Here is a 16,797-nt window from a genome sequence, read left to right as displayed (position 1 = left end):
ACGATCCGTTTTTGCCTCCCTATTTAAAATCAATATTCAAATGACAAAGAAATTGTTCAAGACAAGTTTTAATATAATTCTTTATCATTTACCAGTCAAATGTATAACTGATACAAGATGATTAATTAAAAGCAGTAACGTTATTACCTTAATGCTGGAAAGACCTTTATTTTATTTATTTATTTATTTTTTAATACTAGCCCATCATGCAATCATACAATTTCCCCTCCACGCTCGAGCATTTAATAATCAATCCGCTCTGCGCTCACTGATACCAGAAACACTGCTCCACACTCACAACGTGGATAAAGTTGAAATGTTATTTTCATAATGTAGTCTATAAAAATTAAATAAAAATAAATAAATAAATAAATAAAATAACAGGAGATTTTCAAAGGGGATAAGGCTATTGTGTGCAAACTTTTTTTCCTACCAAACGCCAAACTAATAACATTGTCAGAATTAAAAGGTATAATTGCTGCTTTCTGCTGTGAAAATTTTGTTTGTATTGAAAATAACAGTACATTTTCAGTTATTTTATCTACAGATCGATGCATTTCTTACAGATTTCTGCTCATTCAAAATCAGATACAGATGAAGTACTGTAAGATTACATTTGTTTGAATGCATTACTGCGACAGCGATTACGTGTGAATGTGCTGTGTCTGTTTAAATCATGCTTAAACCCGAAAATAATCAGAAAAAGGAAGACAAACTCCTTGAGAACTAGCCTGTAACGCTCGACTATCGCCGTCATTATAGTCTTCTGATCAGAGAGATTATGTGTATCAAGATATACAGGGTCCTTCTCAAAAAAATAGCATATTGTGATAAAAGTTCATTATTTTCCATAATGTAATGATAAAAATTAAACTGTCATATATTTTACATTCATTGCACACCAACTGAAATATTTCAGGTCTTTTATTGTTTTAATACTGATGATTTTGGCATACAGCTCATGAAAACCCAAAAATCCTATCTCAAAAAATTAGCATATTTCATCCGACCAATAAAAGAAAAGTGTTTTTAATACAAAAAAAGTCAACCTTCAAATAATTATGTTCAGTTATGCACTCAATACTTGGTCGGGAAATCTTTTGCAGAAATGACTGCTTCAATGCGGCGTGGCATGGAGGCAATCAGCCTGCGGCACTGCTGAGGTGTTATGGAGGCCCAGGATGCTTCGATAGCGGCCTTAAGCTCATCCAGAGTGTTGGGTCTTGCGTCTCTCAACTTTCTCTTCACAATATCCCACAGATTCTCTATGGGGTTTCATGTCAGGAAAGTTGGCAGGCCAATTGAGCATAGTAATACCATGGTCAGTAAACCATTTACCAGTGGTTTTGGCACTGTGAGCAGGTGCCAGGTCGTGCTGAAAAACGAAATCTTCATCTCCATAAAGCTTTTCAGCAGATGGAAGCATGAAGTGCTCCAAAATCTCCTGATAGCTAGCTGCATTGACCCTGCCCTTGATAAAACACAGTGGACCAACAACAGCAGCTGACATGGCACCCCAGACCATCACTGACTGTGGGTAATTGACACTGGACTTCAGGCATTTTGGCATTTCCTTCTCCCCAGTCTTCCTCCAGACTCTGGCACCTTGATTTCCGAATGACATGCAAAATTTGCTTTCATCCGAAAAAAGTACTTTGGACCACTGAGCAACAGTCCAGTGCTGCTTCTCTGTAGCCCAGGTCAGGCGTTTAGAGTTAATTAGTTGATTCAGATGATTAGGTTAATAGCTCGTTTAGAGGACCTTTTCATGATATGCTAATTTTTTGAGATAGAAATTTTGGGTTTTCATGAGCTGTATGCCAAAATCATCAGTATTAAAACAATAAAAGGCCTGAAATATTTCAGTTGGTGTGCAATGAATCTAAAATATATGAAAGTTTAATTTTTATCATTACATTATGGAAAATAATGAACTTTTATCACAATATGCTAATTTTTTGAGAAGGACCTGTAGCTAAATATGTTTATCATGTGAATTATTGCGGGCTGTTGGCATGAATTGTACTCGTGATGGAGCGGTGCTGGAGCGAGTGAAAACCACGACACTCCGACTTTTAAAAAATCCGCTCCTCTTCAGTCAGAATAACACCGCTCCGCTCATACTCTGCTCGGCAGCGTGTCTCAGACGCGCGGGGGAGGCTTGAGCCCAATCACAACTACGAGCCCTGAGTGGAGCGTCGGCCGTTTTATTTTGTTGCGTCCATACAATATTTTTTTAGAGTGTGAAATATACATTTTCACAGAATGTAGCCTATTCATAAACAATAGGCCTATATTAAACCATCTCTTTAAGTTTTTCTAAATCCCAAACAGAGTCCAGACATCAGTAAAGTATCCGTCTATGAACATGTTTTATAGGTGACAAAAAAAAAACCACCAGAGTTCTGGGAGACATTATATTTTGTAGACTTTATGTGATTTAAAATGCACAAACCAGAAGCACAATATCTGCAGAGAAGGGTTGGCCATTCTCAAAACATAAAAAATCAATTTTATTAAAATTTTCGTTTTTGTGTTTCAGAGGGAAAATCATTGTTAAGGCATCTCTCCGTTATAGACCGTTCTGAAAGAAGAATTTATACAAACGCGTATGAAATGCTTTAAAAACTTTAACAGAGATGTCTAGGGGGTATTTAATAGATCTGCCTCCCACGTAAGATTTTTCTAGTAAGTAGTCGTTCATTTGTCATTATTCAACTAATCGCAGGTTTATATTAAATTTACATCTATGATACATAATGAGCCTTAATATATTCCGCGCTCAAGAACATGCATTAAGTTTATCACAAAGCACAGGCAGAAGTAGCCTAATAATTGTGAAAAAGGAGACATTTTAATTATTTATTAATAAACAAATGTTTTCTTGTCAGCTTCAAGATGAAATTCACAGTGCTGACTCTCTCCACATGAACGCGGCTATAGATAGAAATGAAACCTTCTCAGATTACATAATGCTTTCGTTTTGAATTGATTCGTTTAAAAGACATTTCAAGCTTTCTGTAGATATATTTCTCATGTATGTGAGACACCCAGATTTTCAGTTATTTCATTATTAGGGAAAAAATCACGTGATCGAGAGGGCGCCTCCCTGTCAAGCGCATTAATAATTTTCGCACAAACACTTTAATATGAATAATAATTCACATTTTGCATATGCATTACAAAGTAATTTTTTTTTAAAAAAATTTTTTTTTTTGCAATTATCCAAAATAAAACCAAACAAGATTTGTAACGAAGATAAAATATGTAGACAAATAAGAATAAATGCTGCACGTGCACTCAGCATCATGTGCGCCAAGCAAATCTTGCACTCTGACATTTTACAGAATATTGTACAAACCTGCATTTAAATGCGGCTGCAATTTATTTTTTTCATTTATTTATTTATTTTTACTTTACTTAAATTACATGAAAGCAAGTAAAGAAGACTCCATTTAAAATCACTGAAGTTGTCAATTAATGAAGCTCTTTTTTACACCGTGTGTATTTTGTTGATTATAATGACTTGAGTTAAATCATGAGGACGTTTTATTAATCAGTCCATTCTTTAGAGTTTCAGTGATTTAGCTAAATCGTCCAGGTTTAATTTATTTGTTTCTTGTTTTAATTAGGCCTAAATAATGGGAGCGAAATTATACAGTCCCTCACGTTTTACTAAAATAAAGAAAATAATTTATAAAACACGCAAGCCTAGCTCACAATAGGCTACCACTCTTAATGCTCTGATGCAAAGTAAACCACAATTTATTTTGAATAATATAACACACAATTCATATTATATAAATAATACTGCACACTATTTAAATGTCAAATCTAAAATATGGTGTAGAGAAAATATAAGCACAGGCTCATAGGCTTGACATTTATCCTGCTTGAATTTGTTCTAAGAAACGCACATATCTTCATAAGGACTAAACTTTCATCTGTGAATATTAAATATTTTAACTAGCCTAAAGTGTTTTCCTTTGATTTTCCCCGACTGCAGTCAAATATAACACTTAGGTGAGGCAAAAATGTGCTTTGATGCGCTTGTTTGAAAACTTGTGATTAAAGCGCCACTCAGCGGTCAAAAGCTGCAAATGCACTTTACAGACGCCGCGGCGGCGGTACGAGCGGCAGTAGAAGCAACGTTTTGGATGTCCACCTACTGTACCTCTGGCATAATTTACTATTGTAGTAAATGGCAATCTTTTTTTTTTCAACCATACATTTCTGAAAACGCAGGAACGTGACACATTTTGTATCTGAAAACCATGTCCTCTGGTGTGACACCATATCCTTTAAACTTTTTGGAACCACTACAAATGTTTTACGCTTTGTTGTCCATTAATATGACACCCCTAAATTATATTTTTAACTTTTAATTAAAAAGTGCATGTTAAACTACATAATCATAGAAAATTATGCAATTGTGTCTTGCATACTGCTAATGACAGGTTAGCTTGGATTAGCAAGGTCATTAATTGACACAACAGGCTGAAACATCCTTTGGTGTGACAGAAAATGTCCTCCGGTGTGACGCCTGTACTGTCACACTGTCACGGAGTCACAGCTTACACCCTCTCCACACGCCACGCCTACTCGTTCACAATCACCAGAATTCTGAGCACCTGTCCATCTGCACCAGGCTCTCATATAAGGACTATCACTTCCCCTCACTCCTCGTCTGATCTAGCATTGTCCCACATGTGCTTACCTGAACCCTCACTACCTTTGTTGTTCCCCTGGATACCCGTTGTTCCTTCCTCGTCAGTTCCTCTGTGCCGCCTCCAGATTCTGTCATCTACTTCCATCACAACCAGAGCTAAGTTCCAACCTTCTTCGTGTCAAGACTATTCCTGTTGCTTCACCGGTGTCAGAAACCTCTGTTACAATAAATACTGCTACACGTTTACCTACCTCTGTGTTCCCGTCTTGTGTCTGACAGAAGATCAGACCATATGCAGAGCTCTCCGGACACAGGCGGAGACCGCACCGTGGATCCATTTGCTGCACTGGTTCACGCTGTACGGTCCTCACTACCACAACCCACGACGAGCCTAACCCCTGTTTCTCCCGAGATCATCACGGCCGTACAGCAAGCACTCCAGCAGCCACCTGCAACAACGATTACTTCGTCAGCTGCCTCTGCCAGTCCCGTGGCCCGACCAGTGACATACAGCGGCGCGGCAGAGGATTGCAGCGGGTTTTTGCTTCAGTGCTCACTCTACATCGAGGCCAACACTCACCTGTTCCAGAATGAACGCGGTAGCGTTGCATTCGTCATCTTGCTTCTCTCTGGACGAGCGCTACAATGGACTCAACCCCTCTGGGAAACAAATGCTCCGGTAACTACTTCACTATTCACCTTCTTTGCTCACATGAAAGATGTTTTTGGTCATTATACCACTGAACTGTCTGTCCATGATCAGTTATATCATATTCATCAAGGAGAGGAGTCCGTCAGCATGTATGCTCTCTCCGATTTCGCACTCTGGCTTCAACGAGTGGTTGGAACGAAACTGCTTTGATAACCGCTTTTCGTCATGGTCTGCAAAGGGAGGTTCAGCAATTAATAGTCATTTACGATGACACCATGGGACTTGAGAATCTTATTCAGAAGACTATCAGAGTGTCACAACGTTTATACGCCTCCCACATGAATACTCCCGCTGTCAATCCTCTGCCTGCTTCAACATCTGTCGCCGCCCCAGCACCTGAACCAATGCAGGTTGATTCAAACCATCTGACCAACGCGGAGCGTCTTCGATGGATGAATAATCGCCTGTGTTTTTATTGTGGGGGAGACGGACATGTGATTTCCAACTGCCCGGTCCGACCTCCACAACCAGCGGTGAGTACACTCCAATTTCCACCTCAAACCTCTCAACTCATTAAGACTCTGGTCCATGTCGGTAATTCTCATTCCTGTGTTTCAGCGCAAGCCCTCATCGACTCTGGGTCGGCCGGGAACTTCATTAGCACCCAAATCCTCCAAGAATTAAATGTTCGTCAGAAGAAATGGCCAGTCGACCTGAGAATACTCACCATCCAAGGAAAGCCGCTGGGTAGAGGTTGTGTCCGCCATTTCTCCCCCACACTATTCCTCTGTGTTGGCAGCCTGCATATGGAGGAAATCACGTTCATGGTGCTGGAGGAGTCAACCGCGGACATCATCCTGGGACGCCCCTGGTTAAATGCCCACCAGCCACATATCCAATGGGCAACCGGTGAGATTCTCAAATGGAGTGATGAATGTTTTGAGAAGTGTATTAATCGCACAAGAAAGCCCCAACCGAAATCTCCCGCAACTCCTGATCATCTTCCAGTCCTGTCCACCTCTGTGGAAAGCCCGGCGACTAATGTGATAGTGGAAATCCCACCAGCGTACCGGGCGTTCCAGAATGTATTCAGCAAGCGGTTGGCTACACGTTTACCACCTCATCGTACATGGGACTGTGCCATCGACCTCCTGCCTGTAGCGACCCTCCCAAAGGGTCGGATCTACACACTGTCCATCCCGGAACAGAAGGCCATGGAGGAGTACGTTCAGGAGGACCTGCGTCAGGGATTCATTCGTCCATCTACGTCCCCTGCCGCTTCGAGTTTCTTCTTCGTGGCCAAAAAGGATGGAGGCTTGAGGCCGTGCATAGACTACCGTCACCTGAACTCCCAAACAGTGAAATTCAGTTATCCCCTTCCTCTGGTCCCAGCAGCTTTGGAACATCTACGAGGTGCCTGTATCTTCTCTAAGCTCGATCTCCGAAGCGCCTACAATCTCATCCGCATTAGAAGAGGCGATGAATGGAAGACTGCCTTCATAACCCCGTCAGGACACTACTAATACCGGGTTATGCCGTATGGCCTGTCCAACTCCCCATCCGTCTTTCAGAACTATATGAATGAGATATTCCGTGAGTACCTGAATCGCTTTGTCATCATCTATATAGACGATATCCTGATATACTCCAGTGACATGAAAGAACATGAGAAGCATGTACTCCAAATCCTTCAAAAACAACGAGAACATCAACTGTTTCTAAAATTAGAGAAGTGTGTTCCATACCTCCACTGTCCAATTCTTAGGCTACATCACCAACCAACATGGTATCAAGATGGACCAGAGGAAGGTGGAAACCATCCAGCAGTGGCCATTACCCAACACCGTGAAAGAACTTCAATGCTTCTTGGGATTTGCCAATTTCTACCGACGCTTCATTAACCAGTACAGTATGCTTAGTGCTCCTCTCACTTCTATGCTAAAGAACCGGCCCAAGTCTCTCTCATGGACAACACCTGCCTGAGAATCCTTCTCCCTACTGCAACAGGCCTTCCTATCGGCTCCGGTCCTGGTTCACCCCAATCCAGATCTGCCCTTCATAGTGGAGGTTGACGCCTCAGCAACCGGGATCGGAGCGGTCCTCTCTCAGCGGCAGGGTGACCCCCCACGGCTCCATTCATGTGCCTTCTATTCAAAAAAGTTATCCCCGGCGGAGCAGAATTACGATGTGGGAAACCGAGAGCTCCTAGCCATAAAATCAGCTCTCGAGGAATGGAGACACTGGCTGGACGGAGCCAAGCAACCTATCCAAGTCAATACAGATCATCGCAATCTTGAGTATCTCAGAGAAGCCAAACGCTTGAATCATCGCCAGGCCCGATGGGCTCTCTTCTTCACACCGATTTAATTTCCAGGTCACCTATAGATCAGGTGACAAGAACTGTAGAGCGGATGCCCTTTCTCGCCTTTACCAAGCCGATCCTGAACCATCCGTTCCTGAACCCATTCTCCCTCCAGCCGTGCTTGTTAACCCGATTCAGTGGACCAACCAACAGATTACTAATGAGAATCTACAAAACCCAGCTCCGCCGGGAGGCCCAGAGGGGCGTCTCTACGTTCCCCCAACCCATCGCCAGCCCCTCTTGGACTTAACTCATACATCCCCGGGCTCTGGACACCCAGGCAGGAGAAGGACCCTCTCACTCCTGAAACAACGCTACTGGTGGCCCTCCATGTCTCTGGACGTCTCTCGATATGTGCAAGGATGCTCAGTCTGTGCTGTTGCTGACACCCCTAGGAAGCTACCAGAAGGGAAACTTGTGCCTCTGCCCATCCCCGAGCGACCCTGGACGCACATTGGAGTAGACTTTATGACCGATCTTCCTCCATCCCAAGGTTACACAAGCGTCCTGGTCATGGTTGATCGATTTTCTAAATCTTGCAAAACTTATTCCCCTCAAGGGTCTACCTACTGCTCTACAGACGGCAGAAGCACTCTTCCATCAAGTTTTCCGCCACTTCGGACTCCCAGAGGACATTGTCTCGGATAGAGGTCCCCAATTCATCTCACGCGTCTGGAACACCTTCTTCCGTCTCCTAGGGGTGTCCATCAGTCTCTCCTCCAGATACCATCCTCAAACCAACGGCCAGACTGAGCGTAAGATCCAGGAAGTCGGGAGATTCCTGAGACTGTATTGCCACCAGAACCAGGACAGCTGGAGCCAATACCTACCCGGGGCCTGAATACGCACAGAATTCACTCCGTCAAACCACCACTGGGCTCACCCCGTTTCAATGTGTCCTGGCTATCAGCCACCCCTCTTCCCCTGGTCAGGTGAGCCCTCCGAGGTTCCAGCTGTCAACCACTGGTTCCAGCAAAGCGAGAGGGTCTGGGACTCGGCTCACGTGCATCTCCAACAGGCAGTTCGGAGATACAAGGAACAAGCCGACGCCCGAAGAGGTCCCACTCCGCAATACCAACCTGGCCAGAAGGTTTGGCTATCCACTCGGGACATCCATCTCCGGCTGCCTTGCCATAAGCTGAGTCCCCGGTATATTGGTCCATTTACCATCGAGAGGCAGCTGAACGAAGTAACCTACAGACTCAAACCTCACTGCTCACTACCGTATCTCACCTTCATTCCATGTCTCGTTACTGAAACCTCACACTGACCCTTTATCTCCTCCCCCACAGAGTCTGGTGATGATGCGGTACCTCCTCCTCCTGCCATCGATGAAACTCAAAACATCTACCGGGCACGGGCCATCCTTGACTCCAGACGACGGGGTCCACAGCTGGAATACCTTGTGGACTGGGAAGACTACGGCCCCGAGGAACGATGCTGGGTGAACCGCAACGACATCCTGGACCCTACTCTACTTACCCAATTCCATCAGGAACACCCAGATCGTCCAGCTCCTCGGGGTCGTCAATATCCCGTCCGGCCGTCGGGAGCCGCCCGTGGAGGAGGGGGTACTGTCACGGAGTCACAGCCTACACCCTCTCCACACGCCACGCCTACTCGTTCACAATCACCAGAATTCTGAGCACCTGTCCATCTGCACCAGGCTCTCATATAAGGACTATCACTTCCCCTCACTCCTCGTCTGATCTAGCATTGTCCCACATGTGCTTACCTGAACCCTCACTACCTTTGTTGTTCCCCTGGATACCCGTTGTTCCTTCCTCGTCAGTTCCTCTGTGCCGCCTCCCGATTCTGTCATCTACTTCCATCACAACCAGAGCTAAGTTCCAACCTTCTTCGTGTCAAGACTATTCCTGTTGCTTCACCTGTGTCAGAAACCTCTGTTACAATAAATACTGCTACACGTTCACCTACCTCTGTGTTCCCGTCTTGTGTCTGACACACACCACAGGACAAAGATGTCACACAAGAGGACAAGGTCTCTTTAAAAAGCATTTTAAATAATTAAATAATATTTGTTTAACTCCTTTTTATTCTTTTTTTTGATAATTTTCAGTGTTCTTAAATGCAATAACTACATTAATTAAATTAAGCTCTAATCATCAAAATTAAAAATAAAAAACTTTTGAAATGTTTTACTCTACATGTATTGAATCTAGAATATATGAAAATTTCACTATTTGAAAAATTTACAAAAAATGAATTTTTTAACGATACTCTTTTTTTTTTATTTTTCATTTATTTTGAGATTCGTGTGTGTGTGTATATATATATATATATATATATATATATATATATAGTACAGGTCAAAAGTTTGGAAACATTACTATTTTTAATGTTTTTGAAAGAAGTTTCTTCTGCTCATCAAGCCTGCATTTATTTGATCAAAAATACAGAAAAAAAAATGTAATGTGATGTATTATTACAATTTAAAATAATTGTTTTTAAATTTATTATACTTTAATGTATTTCTGTGATGCAAAGCTGAATTTTTATGATCATTATCACATGATCCTTTAGAAATCATTCTAATATGATGATTCATTATCAAAGTTTTTAGGATACTTTGATGAATAAAAAGTAAAAAAAAAAAAAAAAGAATCTATGTTTTTAAAATATAAATATTTTGTAATAACAATATACACTACTGGTCAGTAATTTGGGGTCAGTAATTTTTTTTCTTTCTTATTTTTTTAAATAAAATCAATACTTTTATTCAGCAAGGATGTGTTAAATTGATAAAAAGTGATAGTAAAGAAAATATATTAGAATATATATTATTAGAATTTTAATTTTATTTTGAATAAATGCAGTTCTTTTTAACCTTTTATTCATCAAATATATTAGACAGCAGAACTGTTTCCAACACTCATAATAAATCAGAATATTAGAATGATTTCTAAATGATCATGTGATAGACTGGATGTTACATGTGACACTGAAGACTGGAGTAATGATGCTGAAAATTCAGCTTTGCATCACAGGAATAAATTATTTTTTTTTTAAAGTATATTCAAATAGAAAACTATTATTTTAAGTTGTAATAATAATTCACAATATTACTGTTTTTTTTTTTTTTTTTAAAACAATACAAAATCTTAAACTATAAAAGTGCCACTTTGTCCCACTGTTATGTATATTATGTCTATATTAGCAATGTCATAATTTAATGACATTTTGAATTATGTAGTTATATAAACTGTCCATATTTATATTAGTTCTATCCACCAAGCAATTGTATGTGGATGTGTGAGACTTACGGTCATGGTTATAGGGAAATAAAAAGAAGAACAAAGTGCAGTAAACGGTAAAACTGTTAGCACTACAAACCAGTACGTTCATAATTAAGACAATACATTAAAATAACATGGTAATATACACCAGTTTGCAATAGTAAACAGCAAAACAAGCTGTTTGTACAGCTTATATAGTTGGAATGACACCGGAAGCCAGACACATTAAATTTACAAATTTACAAATTTACAAATTTTCTTACAGGAAAAATAAGGGGGATATGTTTATTCATATGTTTATTTATGTAACGTAAACGCGTGACTTTTAATGCGTAACAAGCTTTAATGGGCATCCGCACGGAGCGGAAGGAGTTGCCATGGAAACGGGCTGCAACACTGCAAATGTAAGGAGGAAACACCCCGTTTTTCGCTGCTTTCACTGTTTTCAGGTGAGTTTAGTCCCTAAAATCACACAAATATTACATGTAACTGTTGTTGACACTTCTCTTACTTGTATTTGACTCGCTTCTGTAGATTGTTTACTTTATAGAAATTGTTTAAGTTAATGTAATCGAAAAAGTCCATTAGCATCTCTACAGTTTTCAGACAACGTATCGTTAAGTATGCTAACTCTATACTGTGCTCTTATTTATGAAAGTTTGGGCTTTTAATCAAATCTTTATGTGTAGATGAGAGCTTTTTACCGTTTTGTTACGGTTTTGCTGGTAATTTTTCAATAGATGATTGGAAATTGCTTAATTTATTTAACCTTAACCTATAGAGATCGCTAAGACATGTGACCAACTGGGCGGCAACGTCATCAGAACGCAAAGAATTATGGGTATGTTTGGCCAGTTTACCTGGGCTGTGCATAGCAGGCTAGTGTTCTGGCATGAAAATAATGAAAAATTAGCGTAAAAAACAGAATATAATCGTACAAAATGCAGCGGACTAAAGAAAACATTGTCGTACCATACCGCCTAAAACTAAATCCTAATGCAAAAACGAGATATGACGAGAAAAAAAGGGAATCAAAGGACTGGATCCTTACGAGCAGAGCGACTGGTCAAGGGACGTCAAACTGTTGCCCAACTTCCAGCACACATATATGTACAAACTACACGATACTAAGTGTTAGTGCATACACACACGAAGTTTTCTATGGACTTTTTATAATGTAAATGTATTCATTTAAATGTATTTACATGTTAAATATGTAAAGAAACTGAAATTAAGTTGGATTGTTACTACTATTTAAGGTATGTACTTGTGTTTGCAACCAAAGAACACTGATTTTGCACAGATTATTCCTTAATACAGATAAAGGAGGCAGAATGTCATTCAGTCTTTGTGTATTTTATTTACAGACATGGCTAAAAATCATTACATGTGAGAAGAGACACTACAAAAATCTTTTGGAAAACAATAAACATTTACATATTAGATGTGAGCATGGTATATAATTCTCCAAAAGGGCTTGACCCGGTCTGTGTTCGTAGCTTTGACCTCAGTATGGCCGAGGTACAGAGAAGGGGTCCAGGCAGGATCACACTCCAACATTTCATAGGCAGGTTTGCCTGCAAACACAGTCACCAAATAAATTGCTATGTAGCCTAGATGTACAACATTTAAAACTGATTAACGTTACGCTTTAGTACGTTGGTAACTTAAGCTCATCTTCTAGCCATTTCATGCTACTTAACAGTTAACATTGGCCTAACGTCAAATCTAATGGTCTGGTTGAGTCAAACACACTGGTTATTTGCCCACAACATAACATTTACAGAGAGTAATTGTAACTTACCTTTGTGAAAATGTTTTGAATACACCATCGTGTGGAGTGTTATCGAAGGTAATCTTGGGCTCCTTACTGCTGCTAACGTTATCCATGCCATTCGTCAACTTTTTGTCACCTCTGAAACATGGCTTGTATTATTATTTTTCCACGCTGGAAAACGATAAAAGGATATTCCGTTCTTAAGCTTTACGCCACTTCTATCGTGAGAACGACTATTCCAGTTTATAACAGCGTTCTTCCCTCCATGCATAGAAGTCTGGCGCGTTATGTTTGTGCCGCGGTTTCCCAAAATGCTTTGCGTTCACCACTGGGAATACGTCATGATGACGACACATTAGCAATCTCTATAGAGCTTGGGAAACTATGTCACTGTGCATTGCATTCTGGGTAGTCGCGGCCATGTTTGGGAACACGCTCGTCAGCCGTCATTATATTAGTACACAGCGATAATAAACAGGAATAACAATGGACCGAACAATGATCAAGTGTTAGATTACATATAAAGAAAAACTCAACAAGGAAGCAAAGTTGCGGTACTTAGAAAAAATCAAGACAATACATGAATTCCATCTGTACGAACACAAAGAGTGGTCGGATGATCTTAACGAGCTGCCGCACGTAACCTTCCCCGATGTGTTTTCTTACCTTGTTTGTAATGTTAGTGCACCTTCAGAAACTGAGTCATGGCTTTGTAGCTCCTGTACACCCTGACGAATTGGAGTGTGTTTTTGTACTTAGTTGTCTTGAATTAATTAAGTTTTAATAAGTGTCTATTTACCTTTTTTTCACTTATTGCATTATCCATGTTCTTGATATTTGAAGGTTACACTGTTACATGTTACTCCTGTTGTATTTGCACAACAGTTACACTGAACTTCTAACTTTAATTGTTTTTCTATTTAACTTTTTACTATTAATGTTCTTTATACTTTAAGGTTATACTTACATTTTACACCTGTTGTATTTGCACTACACTTGCACTGAACCTCTAAATTTAATTGTTTTTCCATTTCACTTTAACTTATTGCATTATCTATGTTCTTGATACTTGAAGGTTAGACTTTTGTTACACGTTGCTCCTTTTGTATTAGCACTACAGGTGCACTGAATGTATTAATTAAATAATTGTTTTTCTATTTAATTTTTTACTTATTGCCTTACATGTGGTCTTGATACTTGTTTACCTAATTATCTTTTGTTTTACACTGCCCCTTTACTTGTTTTATATGCGTTACTGTAAACTGTACACATTTACGTCAGTGTGTTATGATGCACAAAGAGATACAAAATTGATAAATTTTGCTGTTTATTATTGTAACAGGTGGTATGCAATATGCACAACACTAATAATGCAGGATATGCGTGTGTACATTTACATGTGTGTGCATACAGTATATACACGTTAATATTTTTTATTTATACACACATGCATGCATGTGTATATATATATATATATATATATATATATATATATATATATATATATATATATATATATATATATATACACACACTTAGATATACACAGTACATAAACATTGATAAATACAAACTTTGATTTTGGATGTGATTAATTGTGATCAAATAATTTGACAGCCATAGTTTATGGTTTCATGACAACGCTGGGGCACATATAAGTCAGGGCACAGCATACAGTCATGATCTTGTCCAGGAATGTCATGTCTTCACCTTGACATGGGAGTACCATGCTGACTGGTACAATTCCATTTAGTATGGTGTACTTTGTGCGTACACATCCAGTCAGCCTCTCCACATGAACCCTGAGGTGAGCTATCTGGCGTGTTTCCTTCACATCTTTTGCATCCAGCTGGATGCGTCCTCTTGTGAATGCAGGTATTTTCACTTCTGCACACACGAGTCCAACATTGTCTCTGTATTCAAATCCACGATCTGCCAACACCAAGTCCCCAGGTAATAGTTTATTAAGAAGGCCACTATTCTCAGTCACATGTTTGTCACTGACACGACCTCCCCACCCTTGGGAAATGAAAGAGATAGAGCATCGTGGTGTAATGCTAATGAGATACTTTAGGGTGTGCTGGTGTTTGTAGTGGGAAAATATCTGTGCTCTAGCTTTGAGATTTGATGCTCTTTCAATGCAGATTTCAAAGCAGTCCACAATAACTGCTACTCGATTGCCAAAAGCCTCTACAAACTGATGTGGCATGGTGGCCTGTAAACAATGTCTCTCCGGCCAGTGCACCAAGGGTTTGAGATGTCTAAACATTGTACCTATGGTATCTCTGAATGTGTTGGACACAGTCTTTCGATCCACAGAGAAGAGGTATGCAATGTGCTGAATTGGGAGATTCAGCTTGAGGCACATAATGTCGAAAGGAGCATTTGAAAAGGTGAGAGTTTTCAGCCAGTCTGTGGCAGGCAGGGAAGAAGCTGTGTCAGCACACCCATCAGAAGTGCAAGACATGGAAGCCCAGTGTAGTACCTCACCTTTGCATCATCATCTTTAAATGAATCCTCATCCATTCTCTTTTGGGCGAGCTCTTCTTTCAGTCTCCTGTTCTCCTCCAACAAACTGTAAATTTCACCACGCCTGCAGCTACAAAGATGGCATTCCTGCTGTTCTGCAAAGTTGTTATTTGAACCTGTGTCATCCATTTGTGAAGCATCATCTGCTGTTGCAGCTTTATCCATCTGGCCAGCTACATTTAGTGGTGCAGGTGCAGCATGATCCCCTGTGACAGCTTGCAGTCTCCTTGTACTCTGGTTAAACCACCCAGAGTGCGTAACTTTAACTTCTTTGTGCCCGAGATACAACGATGGCACCCAGTCAGGATCACACGCCAGCATTTCATAGGCTGGTTTGCCTAAAAATAAAAGATACAATTATTTTATTGGTTATGTAGTTATTCAGCCAGTTACCAGTGATTGTCAAGATTGCAGGTAAAGATGAGGCAAGGACTCAAACAGAAAACAAAGGGCTTTATTGAATAATAAAGCAAAGCAAAGAAAAACAAACAAAACGTAGGGCAGACACGAGAACACAACCAACGAAAACGAGACAAGAGCGCATGGTGAGGAAATGAAAATTCAACACACAGACGAGAGCGCACGCACGTTCACACAAAAACAATATACACTAGTGTCAGAGCTCTGTCACATAACCAAGAATAAACCAGACCAAAGTGACATCCCTGACAATAATAAAGTTAAGCTAATAAAGTTTGTGGTGTAAAAATAACTCCATTGCTAGTGGTAAAAAAATAAATAAATAAAAAATACAATAACAAAAGTTAAACGTGTTTGTTTATAACTTACCTTTGTGAAAATGGCGTGAACAAACAAGTGTGTTTCGGGAAATGTTGTTGAAGGTGATGGTTTTCCTCTTACTGCTGCTAACCAAGCCATGCGACACCGCTTTGTTAACTCGGAGACCTGAGATCCAAGGTGCTGTTTCCAGGCGGGAAAGCTGAAAAATCGCACTCCATTTAAAAATTCTTTTTCCATGCCGGTCGTGAGGGCGAGTATGGCAGTTAATTACACAACAAGCTTTCACCATTGTAACGTATTGCTGTACAAAGCGAACAAAACCGTCTATTATCAATTCAATACAGTACATATAGCAGCGTCCGTGTCCCCAAGTCCAAAAATGCATTGCGTTGCTGATGTCACGTTCTCAGAGTCTATACACTTTGCTGTTTACCAGTGACGTAACGTAATCAAGGAGCGTGAAAACTGGCTGAAAACTAAAGTTGTTTTGATCTTTTATGGTAAACAAATATTGATAAAACTGTTCTGCGATTTCAAGAGTGACAAAATAATCCTTCTACAACATAAGGAAATGTAAAATTTTAACATTTTTGAAGGGAGCTGCTGACAGAGATGTAGGAAACGCTGAAATATTAAATGAACAATTAAACCTAAAATAAAAAAAATCTGTTATCTAAGATTTTTATTATTTTTTTTGTATATATTTAATATATTATTCTTTTTGTTTTTTTGCATTTCATGCTCTAGTGCTGACGGCCTGTTGCACCCCAGCAGAGCTGGAGCGAACCTCCTGTAAGACAACATCTCCAA

At 40.0% G+C, this 16,797-nt stretch overlaps 1 pseudogene; it reads right to left on the bottom strand.

Moving 5' to 3' along the window:
- Window positions 1-14,319: 14,319 nt before the first annotated feature.
- Window positions 14,320-15,575, bottom strand: LOC109088596 (annotated as a pseudogene).
- Window positions 15,576-16,797: the final 1,222 nt, after the last annotated feature.

The sequence above is a fragment of the Cyprinus carpio genome, unplaced genomic scaffold, assembly GCF_018340385.1.
Source record: "Cyprinus carpio isolate SPL01 unplaced genomic scaffold, ASM1834038v1 S000006744, whole genome shotgun sequence".
Lineage (NCBI taxonomy): Eukaryota > Metazoa > Chordata > Actinopteri > Cypriniformes > Cyprinidae > Cyprinus > Cyprinus carpio.
Note: the sequence above shows the minus strand (reverse complement) of the source record. Positions and strands in the feature narration are given on the sequence as shown.